We start from the raw sequence: 7,402 nt of genomic DNA on the forward strand, positions 1-7,402 counted from the left end.
GCTGCGGAGCGCGATCTGCTTACCGCGCAGCTGGCCGAGCAGAAGGAGCTGCTCAAGAAGGCGTAGGACGAGGCTGAGAAGAAGGAGGCTGCTCTCCTGGCCGAGTTCGAGAGCGAGCGCTCCTCCTGGACCGACAGGGAGGCGATGCTGACTTCCGGCTTCCACGAGATTGAGGATATCGTTGATGGTGAGCTTTCTTTCTTTGAGTTTCCCACTATGTGTCAGCCTGACTTCTGATTTTTCGACTTGTGTCAGGCTGACTTCTGATTTTTCGACTTGCTTCTTTTTTGTCTTGGCAGACTTCTTCCCTGGCCACTCGCAGGCAGTCCCTCTGGCCATCGAGGCTGATCGTGAGGCGCGAAGGGCAAACGGTGAGGTGATTGCCGCCAACGCTCCCTTGACCGTCAATGAGCAGCTTCTGAGCATCGAGGCCCGTCTTCGTCCGACCCACCAGCGGATGCGCCGGCTTCAGCGTGCCGGCGCCCAGGCGGTTGCTGCTCTGTGGCTAGACATGTCGGCTCTGCGCACCGCCAGTCGGACCGCCGACTGGCTGGAAGTCGCCGCCGGCCGTCTTGAAGCTTGGAAGGGTTCCTCAGCCCGGGCCGGAGCGCGCTGGACCTTGGAGTTCGTCAAGGCGTGGTATCCGGGGCTGGACCTGGACCGTCTGGCCGCATTCCAGTCAAAGGCCCAGGCCGAGCTGGAGGCTGTGGAGGGCGCCCTTGTCGAGCATGCGGCGGCCATCGCCGAGTACACGGACACCAGTGTCTTCGTCCCCGAGCGGGCTGAAGGCGACGAGGATGTGCCGCCAGAGGGGTTCGGGATGAACCCGGAATATGGCGAGGACTCGGCGGAGGTGATTGACTCCAGCACCGAGGAAGAAGGCGAGGCGGAGGACGAAGGCGAGACGGAGGTGCCAGAAGGCGGAGCGGGCGACCAGCCTCAGCTCGACCGCGCCTCTAGAAACAAGCCGCGTCCGACCGGTCCAACTGCTACTGGCGGCGATCAAGCCGAGACTGCCCAGCCTATTGCCCCGGCGCCTGACACCGCCGTCTCCTACGACCCTCCGAACCCGTCTGCTGCTCCTTAGGCTGCCTTCTAGCTTTATTTATCTGTTCTAGAAGGTCTTTGATGAACTTGTTAATTTGCACAATTCCACCCTCAGGGTGTATTTTAAACTTCTGTCTGAAGATTCGGCCAATGGGCCTATGCTTATGTAAATATTAATCCGAGTCCTATCTTTCCTTGCTCATTGCTCCTTTGGCTTTTTCCTTTGCCGCCTTCCCCTAGTTGCCCCTTTGCCAGCCGGTAGACCGCTCTGCAGACTGCCGCTGGGCCAAATGCCTGGCTACTTTGGGGAAAGAAAGTACTTGCCTTTTTTTGGAGTTTATTTAACAAGTTGGATAGAAAGCAGTAAGCCGAATACTCGCGAGTCGGCTTGTAAGAAAGGGGGGCTGGAAACCGGCTTAAGCTATGTTGATGTTTTGGGTCCTTAGCCATTTTTCATGTGGACGCCCATTCATCCTTGCTCCTGCTTACCAAACAGTCGCTCTGCGAGCTGCGGCTTCTAGCAGGAGACGTCTTAGGCACCGCACACTACTTGTCCGACTTCAGGAAACATTTCATAGCGCCAGACGGTGTATCCCCGAGCCGACTAGTCGAACCTGACACTAAGCGGCATAGCAAGAAGTAGCATACTTGAAGGCATAATTCTTATCATACAGATAATCAAAACGGGCAGTCCCCGAGCTCGTCTCGGGGGGTCTGAAGTCTCGGTAGTTTAATACAAAGGGGTAGTGTGATACATACTGAATCAACTATAAAACCTTCAGAGGAGGTTTGCGTTCCATGGTCGTTCTGATTCTTTGCAAGAGTCGTCTCGCTTGCGAGCTCGGGGCTTCTGAGCATCGATCAGGTAGTAGGAGTCGTTGCCCAACACCTTGCTGACAATAAAGGGGCCTTCCCAAGGTGCCGACAGCTTGTACTGGCCGGCTGTCCGCTAGATCAGTCGGAGCAGAAGGTCGCCCTCTTGGAAAGATCTTGGCTTGACCTTCCTGTTGTAGTATCGGCGTAGGCTCTGCTGGTAGATGCCGGACCGACTGAGTGCCAACAGCCGGCCCTCTTCCAGCAGATCGACGCCGTCTTGGACGTGCTTCTTCTGCTTCCTCCTTGGTGTACATGGTGACTCACGAGGAGTCGAATTCTATGTCCATCGGGATGACGGCTTCAGCACCGTAGATGAGGAAGAAAGGCGTGAAGCCGGTTGACTTGTTTGGAGTCGTGCGCAGACTCCAGAGGATGGCTGGCAGCTCCTCGAGCCAACAGCCGGCTGAGCGCTCCAGTGGTTCAACCAGGCGGGGCTTGATGCCGGATAGGATGAGGCCGTTTGCTCACTCTACCTGGCTGTTTGACTGCGGATGGGCGACGGACGCTAAGTCCAGTCGGATGCCCTGTGTAGAGCAGAAACGGGCCAAGGCTCCTTTGGCAAAATTTGTGCCATTGTCGGTGATGATGCTATGTGGTATGCCGTACCGAGTCGTAATGTCGGCGATGAAGGTTGCTGCAGTCGGACCAAACAATTTCTTGATGGGTTTTGCTTCTATCCACTTGGTGAACTTGTCCACTGCGACAAGTAGGTGAGTTAGGCCGCCTCGTGCCATCTTGAATGGTCCCACCATGTCCAGGGCCCAAACCGCAAAGGGCCAGGCGATGGGAATGGTCTTGAGCGCCGAAGCCGGCTGGAGCGTCTTGGAATGGAATATCTGGCACCCTTTGCAGTTTTGGACTAATTCTTTGGCCTCTTCCAGGGCAGTCGGCCAGAAGAATCCGTGTCGGAAGGCTTTGGCGACGAGTGCCCTTGAAGTCGCATGATGGCCACACTCGCCTTCATGGATGTCTCTGAGAATTGCTTGGCCTTGTTCTACCTCGACACAGCGTTGGTGGACACCAGTGACACTACGCCTGACCAGCTCTCTATTGACTATGGTATAGGCTGCCGCTCGGCGTTGCACTTGCCGAGCCAGGATTTCATCAGCTGGCAACTCTCTGTTTACTAGGAACTTGAGGATGGGCTGGGCCCATGAGGGTGCTGCTACTTCTTTGATTGCCACTATTGCGACTTGGACAAGGGTGGCTGGGCTGGGAGGCGGCGGGCTGGGATCCGCGGCCACTTGCTTGGTCGATGAAGTCCCCGGGCCGACTGGAGTAGTCCCCGGGCCGAGTTCTGGAGTCTTCAGGATGACTGTCACAGTCCCCGGGCCGGCTTTGACTGCGGTATTTTTGGAGCCGTCTGCTGGTGCTCTTGAGTCGGATCCGACTTCTTCGGGGGGAGCTGGCACAAAAATGGAGTCTGATTCTGGCGAAGGCTTGACAAACGGCTTGAGGAGGTGTTGAAGGGCGATGCCGGATAGTATTGCTTGACGGGTGGAGCCGACTCGTGCCAGGGCGTCCGCTTGGTCATTGTCATTTCTTGGAATGTGAAGGAATTCACACCCCTCGAAATATCCACTGAGTTGCTGCACCAGGAAGCGGCAGCTCGCCATGTTTGCGTCTTTGGCGTCCCAGTCGCCAGATGACTGCTGGACCACCAAATCGGAGTCGCCGTAGCACAGGATCCCGCGGATGCCGAGTTCTTTGGCAAGCCGGAGCCCGTGAACGAGCGCCTCGTATTCGGCAACGTTGTTGGAGGCGGCGAAGTGGATCTGCAGTGTGTACGAGAGCTTGTCGCCTTTGGGGGAGGTGAGAACGACGCCGGCTCCCAGGCCGGTGCGCATCTTGGAGCCATCGAAATGCATTCGCCAATGGATGGAGTCAGGTGCTGGCGGCAGGTACTGGGTCTCGGCCCAGTCGACAAGGAAGTCGGCCAGTGCTTGTGACTTGATGGCGGTGCGGGGCTGGTAGTAGATGGTGTAGGGAGCCAAATCTATGGCCCACTTGGCTACTCGGCCTGAAGCATCACGGCTTCCGATGATCTTGGCCAGTGGAGTGGTGCAAACCATAGTGATTGGATGTTCTTGAAAGTAAGGCTTCAACTTCTTGCGCTCGACTACGACAACTGTGCTGACTACCCAGCTGGTGGCGGCAATGTATAGGAGCATAGGCTCTTTGGGAGTCGGAGCCGCCAACACAGGGGGAGTAGTCAACATCTTCTTCAACTCGAGAAATGCTTCATCCGCCTTGTGGTTCCACTCGAAGAAGGTGGTCTTCTTCATCAGTTGGTACAAAGGGAGAGCCTTCTCGCCCAGTCGACTGATGAATCGGCTGATGGACGCCAAGCAGCCGGTGAACTTCTGCACATCTAGCAGTCGCCGGGGGACTGCCATCCTCTCGATGGCTTTGATCTTTACAGGGTTGCACTCTATGCCACGTTCAGAGACCAGGAAGCCAAGGAGCTGGCCAGCTGGTACTCCGAAGACGCATTTCTCCGGATTGAGATTGATCTGGAATCGGCGCAGATTCTCAAAGGTTTCTTGGAGGTCTTCCAACAACGTTCCCCGCTTTTCCGTCTTCACTACCACATCATCCACGTAGACGTGGGCATTTCCTCGCAGCAAGCCAACGCCGCCGCCAGCTCACCGTATGGCGCACCACATCGCCGTTCTCGAGCACGCCCGAACCACGGCCACCGCAAACCTCGACGCCGGCGACGTTTCCGGCTACCCCCGGTCCAACCACCACCACCACTCCCCGCATCACGTAGATAGCCTCTGCCATACTTTTGGTCGCCGGAGCGTGAATCCCGCGCTGCCCCGCCGCGTCTGGTCGTCGCCGGTGGCTAAACACCGGCGAGTTGACCCCGTTTGACCCTGGTTGACCCCGTGTGGGCCCAGGTTGACTCCCCCCTGATTCCATGACAGGTGGGGCCCGTCCTCTAATGAAACTGGTTTAGTGCTAACTAAAAACTAGTTAGGCTAATTACACTAACACGCGGGACCCACAGGTCAGGGTTTGACCTGGACCGCCGTAGTTGACCGCTGACGTCATAGTGACGCAATGCTGACGCAGTAATACATTTTCTGGATTTATTATTAATCAGAAAATTCCAGAAATTAGTATAAACTTCTAAAATTCATAGGAAATTATCTATAACTCCAATGGAAATAAATTATATATGAAAAATTATCAGAAAAATTCAAGGAATCTGTTTATGGCATTTACATGCATGTTTGAACAACCTAGGGTTGTTGTACATGGCAATTTGCATAATTGACATTTAAATGAGCACATATGGAGTTTGAATTTGAACCCTTGGTTCAAACCAACTTCATTTAAATCATAGCTAGATGCATTAGCTCAAATCACAGCATATTGCCATGTCATGAGCATGCATCATATTGTCAATTGCATTGATTGTATTTCTTCTCTGTTGCCGGTATCTGTCCCCTCTCGGTAGACGATGTTCCGACGTTGTGATCATTTACACTGATGAAGACTCAATGTTATCTTCAGACGTGCCAAGCAAGCAAAACCCCCTTGTTCATTCCGATACAATCCCACTCTCTCGCTCCTGCTCTCTTTTACTGCATTAGGACAACAACGATTCAACTGTTACTTGCTGCGGTAGCTGAACCCCTTTATCCTTTGCATGACCTGTCATTCCATAGTAAATAGATGAAACCCACTAGCATGAGTAGGAGTTGTTTGAGCCCTGTTGTGCCTACTCATTCATGCTTGTTTGTCATGCTGCTATTGCTTAGAGTTGAGTCAGGTCTGATTCATCGGGAATGAATCAGAGGTGTGTGAACATGTCCTACCATGTGTGAGCTAAGTGTGTGAACACGATTTGGTAAAGGTAGCGGTGAGAGGCCACATAGGAGTACATGGTGGGTTGTCTCATTGCAGCCGTCCTCAGGAACTGAGTTCTGTGTTTGTGATCCATGAAACAGATACTACCACGCATTGGGCCCGAAACCAATGGACCCTCTCGGCTTCTTAATCACCCTTGTCCTCTGTCCAGGAGTTGCAAGTAGTTTCTGGTGTTTGTAGTATGCTGGAGGCCGTGGGCAGTGCTGACCGGAGGGGTGGTCTGTGATGCGGTAGGCACGTGGCACGGTGTACCGGGCGCCCGTTTGGTGTCTCGGGAACCCTGCACACATAGTTTGGGGCTGTGAGCGAAACTCCGGCCGGATCTCCTCGCGGATGGAACCCGAATAGGCGATAAACCTGGACTAGAGACTTGAGTGTTTAGGTAGGCCGTGGCCGACACCCACATTGGGCTTCCGCTTGAAGGTTGCCGAGTACATGTCGTGTAAACGACGGTAAGTGGTGAGAGCGTGTGTGAAGAAGTACACCCCTGCAGGGTTAACATCATCTATTCGAATAGCCGTGTCCGCGGAAAAGGACTTCTGGGTTGCCTGTACAGTTCATAGACAAGTGAAAGTGGATACTCTAAAATACGCAAGATAAGCGTGAGTGCTATGGATGGCGTTCTCGTAGGGAGACGGGAGCGGATCCATAGTGGTGTATTGATATTGTGAATATGTGGACTCGTTTGCGCCACCTCAACAGAGTTACTTGCAGTCGTAGTTCAGGATAGCCACCGAGTCAAAGCTGGCTTGCTGTAGTTAAACTCCACCATCTCCTTTGTTGATAATGATGCATATGTAGTTAGTTCTGATGTAAGTCTTGCTGGGTACATTTGTACTCACGTTTGCCTATTTTATGTTTTTGCAGAGACTTTTGTCTCACTAGTAGTTCCGTGTGGACTTCGACGTTTAGCTTCATACCTCAGCTACGATCTTGTGCCCTCTGCAGGATCTGGTAGATAGTCGGGCTTCTAAGCCCTTTTCATTTGTAGATGTCTGTACTCAGACATGTTAGCTTCCGCTTGTGCTTTGACTTGTATGCTCTGAATATTGGGTCATGAGACCCATGTTTGTAATATCTCGCTCCTCGGAGCCTAATGAATAAATACTTGAGTCGTAGAGTCATGTTGTGATGCCATGTGGTATTTGCACATATCGAGCATATTGTGTGTATGTTATTGAAATTCTTGGTATATGTGGGATCTGACTATCTAGTTGTTTATCCTTAGTAGCCTCTCTTACCGGGAAATGTCTCCTAGTGTTTCCACTGAGCCATGGTAGCTTGCTACTGCTCCGGAACACTTAGGTTGGCCGGCATGTGTCCTTCTTCGTTACTGTGTCTGTCCCCTCGGGGAAATGTCACGCGATGAATACCGGAGTCCTGCTAGCCCGCTACAGCCCGGTTCACTGGAGTCCTGCTAGCCCAGTGCTACAGCCTGGATTCACTCGCTGATGACCGACACGTTCGATGCTGGGTCATGGATGCTTGTCCCTGTAAGGTTGTGCCACTTTGGGTTTACGACTAGTCATGTCAGCCCGGGCTCCTTATCATATGGATGCTAGCGACACTATCATATATGTGTGCCAAAAGGCGCAAACGG

The sequence above is a fragment of the Triticum dicoccoides genome, chromosome 2B (genome assembly GCF_002162155.2).
Source record: "Triticum dicoccoides isolate Atlit2015 ecotype Zavitan chromosome 2B, WEW_v2.0, whole genome shotgun sequence".
Taxonomy (NCBI): domain Eukaryota; kingdom Viridiplantae; phylum Streptophyta; class Magnoliopsida; order Poales; family Poaceae; genus Triticum; species Triticum dicoccoides.